Below are 4,178 nucleotides of genomic sequence, written 5' to 3'. Positions count from 1 at the left end.
GGGGGAGAAAGAGAGAGGAGAGGAAGAGAGAGGGGGTGTTGGAGCTCTGCTTTTATTAGGGTCTGAGAGTGAGGTGTCTGGGGTTCTATAGTTCACTCCTTGTTGGCAAATTTAAGTCATAGGAGACAGAACCAGGGCACCAGAAGAGAGAAGAAGCGGGGGGGAGGGGAGTCACTCAAGTGGTCAATTATCTAGGCTACCCAGGGATTTCTATAAAAGGAGCTTCATGAATGGAGCAGCCTGGCTTCTTATCTAGTTGGTTTGCTAGTAGCTGTGTCATGCAGCTGACAATATGTTTATTTGAGATGGATGTCTTTTGACATGGATGCTTCAGCATCCAAAGGCTTAATAATGTCAGGCTCTTACACTTCAGCTGATGAAACTGAACATCTTCCATGTGCTTATCGGCTATATAGATGAAATTACTATATAAGTATTTCTCCTATTTTTGAATTGAGTTGTTTGTTTTGTTGTTGTTGACAAATAATTTGTTCTTAACAAGTTCCCAGGTGATGATGGTCTGAGAATCACACTTTGAGAATCAATGCTTTAGATTATATATGTCAAGGAATTGAATGCCAGCCTTGTTTGTGTTACAAAATTGGATAAAATTTGCTTGGTGTGTGCTTTTAATCGCTTCCTGGGTATCAGGCTTTTGACCAGTCATCTGCTGTGAAAGATAAATTGCTAGGTCATATGGTAATTCTGTTTAACTTTTTGAGGAACTTGATAATTACCTTGTTCTGGTGTTTTGATATATTACCTTGTTCTCCATGCAGCAACAGTGGAAGTCAAGGAATCCCTAAAATGAAAAAATCCCAGTACTAAGTCACCCAACATCTTCAAACCCACTAGAAACTGTATCTGGATATTACAGGTCTTGGGGATACACATTTTACCAGTGCAGGACTTAAAAGGATGTTAATACTCACCAGAAGATTTAGAAAACTCTTATTTACTGGTATATAGCATCATAGAGCCTCAAAGCTGCTGACCAGTAAAAGACATTCTATACTTTTTTTCCAGTTGTGTTTTTTTAAATCATCACCTAAAGATATTTTTCCATTGATTTTTAGAGAGAATGGAAGAGAGAGGTAAGGCAGAGAGAAATATCGATGTGAGAGAAACACATCCATTTGTTGCCTCCTGCATGTGTCCTGACCAGGGCCTGGACCAGGGAGGACTCTGCAACCAAGGTATATGCCCTTGACAGGAATCAAACCTGAGACCCTTCAGTTCACAGGTCATGTTCTATCCACTGAGCCAAACTAGCTAGGGCAGTTTTGTTACATTTTAATAGTAGGTTTCTAGAAGGATAATTTTTTAGGTCTTGTCAGCACTGTCAAACAGAAGGTACTGAGTATTCCACAGGGTGGGTACACAGTGCTGCCAAGCACCTTAGAGAATTTACATGACATGGAAATAAATATGGTTCTTGCTTGTTGAGGAGCTTATAGTCTAGGGGGCTGATAACTCACAATCTAAGGGTTGTGTGAACAACAGTTATTTAAGGCTATTTCTCATCTCTCATGCTATTGTGGATTGAATCATTTGGAGTTAATCTAATCAAGATGAGAAACAAGACTAAATTTAGTTGAGGATTCTTTGAGGCTCATTAAGGTTTTTTTTCTTTTTATCACTGAATTTATTGGGTCGATATTGGTTAATAAAATTATGTAGGCTTCAGGAGTACAATTCTATAATACATCATCTGTATATTGAATTATGTGTTCACCACCACCCCAAGTCAAGTCTCTTTCCATCACGATTTATCACTTCTGTACTCTCTCCTACCTCCCCCCAGCCCCTATACATTTTTTTAAGTGAATAATTGTCTTAAAGAACTCTTGCTTAATAGACTAGTTACAAAAATTATGATTGGCTATATGAATATGTAATTAACATGATTTATCTGTCAATTGCTGAATATACATAAATTTCCTACACTTTTATTGAATTTGAGAAGTTAATTAGTATGACTATTAAACAAAACCTAAAGATAATTATGTATGAACTATTTCCTTATAATTCCAATAAGCTGATTTCAAAACCTATTAGGTTTGAAATTCCATTTACTAGTTCCCAAACAGTTTCCCATTTGGTTATTGGATCTCTGGACTTATCTTTCTCACTAAAAACAGTCTAGATCTGTTTAAATGGTTCACAACAGTTCTTGCTGGGCATACATAATTAAGTTTGTTTCCTATGAAAATCTGAAAATGTCCTGTGGAATTTATAGAAAAGTAGAATTTGTCTTATTATTGTTACTTAGTATTCATGTAGCAATTCATATTTCCAAAATACTATATAATCACTAGTTCCTCTTGAGCCATTTTAATATTTGTAATTATAATGTCCTTTGGATACAATATGTGATTTACTTGCATTATGCCTTTCAATATTTTGAGGGAAAAGGAGAATAAAATGGACTCTTATAATACCCTGCATCAGGGGTCCACTAAATCACCCCCCGGTCTGATGATTCACTAGAAAGACTAAGGGGACTCTTTAGTCAAACTCATAATTATGATTTATTACAGCAAAAGGATGAAAAGCACAATCAGCAGAGGGAAAAGGCATATGGAATGCAGCCTGGGGGAAACCAGATGCGAGCTCCCAAAGGTCCTCTCTCATTGGATTTGCACAGGATGTGTTTACTTCCCCCAACAACAAGTTGTGACAATGCTTGTTCAATGTTGTCTGCCAGGGAAGCTCATCAGAAACTTAGTGCCCAAGGTTTTTACTGGGAGCTGATCACAGAGGCCACCTCCATCTAGCATGAACCACATATATTCAGATTGCCATAAAGAAAGCAGGGGTCCAGCATTGTAATTTTATGTGTCAACTGACTGGGCCACAGCCCCCAGACATTTGGTCAGACATTATTCTGGATGTTTCTGTGATGCCGGAAGCCAATTCCAGCATGTCATCATTGCAGGAGTTTCATCAAAAGGTTGATGGAATTTAGGGACTCAACAAGGGCTGAGTCACATATGTTATTGCCTGCTAGAATGGCTAAAGGCATTTCCCCAAATATGAAAGGATGATTGTTCGCTGCCAGACAGCTCAGGGCATCTTAATTACATGTTATTGCCTTCTACTGGCCAAACACCGAATATCCATAGGTTATTCCCCATTCTGACAATGCACTCTGTAGAGGAAACCCTACCCTTTGAAGTGTTTATCTCCACCTTAGGACAATTTGTGTTAATAAAAAGCAAGGGGTCCAGAGACAAGGAGAACTTAGCTTCATTAGCTAGGCTCCTCTGACCCCCAATGCCTTTCAAATTATCTTTCTTCTCTGGACTTTTACTTCAGTTACACACAGCCTTTCTCCAGATTGCTGAACCTTTCTTAATGCTGGAACAAGAACCCTGGCACTGTGAGTGTGTTTTTGGATAAGATTTACATTTAAATTTAACTTTGAACAAAGCAGAATACCCTCCATAATGTGGGTGAGCCTTATTTAATCAGTTGAGGGCCTAAATAAAATAAATTCTACCAGCAGATGAGCTCTGGGCTTGAACTCAACATTTTTACTCTTCCTGAATCTCCAGCCTGCTAGCCCATCCTGCAGGTTCCACAATCTTGTGAGACAATTCCTTAAAATACGCCTCCTCCCCACCACACACACACACACACACACACACCACACACCACACACACACACACACAGTTGATTCTGTTTTCTGGAAAACCCTGACTAATACAAGGATATACCATATAGTTTGTACAAACACTCTAGACACAGTGAGCTGCTCTGATTAGTCAATGGTGGAGACATTCTTGAAATCTAAATTTCAGATGCCAGCCAAGGACCAATCTTGCAGCAAACCTGGTCTGCTCTGTTAACTCCATTCTGTATATACTCCCATCTCATATACTTTATATAGAAAGACACAAAAAGGAGGGGGTCTTGTCTCTGCTGGATGCTTGTGCATATATATACCTTGTTTATAAACCAAGGGGATTTTTCTTGTGTCCACAGGGCTGGAGGAGCAGTCTTTTTCCAGCTAAAAGCATCAACAAGCTGCAGCATTCCTGTGCTTTCCCCCTTGTTCCTGTTTAGCATTTCCTGTCTATCCTATCGGACTACATTCCCAAGGTAAAGTGGTTGGTGTCAAAAATGTTGATCAAACTTTGTAGTCCTCCGATTTGGGCTGTTTGCTGTTTCTGTC

This window comes from Pipistrellus hanaki (genome assembly GCF_964339955.1).
Source record: "Pipistrellus hanaki genome assembly, chromosome: 3".
Taxonomy (NCBI): domain Eukaryota; kingdom Metazoa; phylum Chordata; class Mammalia; order Chiroptera; family Vespertilionidae; genus Pipistrellus; species Pipistrellus hanaki.
The sequence above is the reverse complement of the archived record's forward strand: the minus strand, read 5'-3'. Positions refer to the sequence as shown.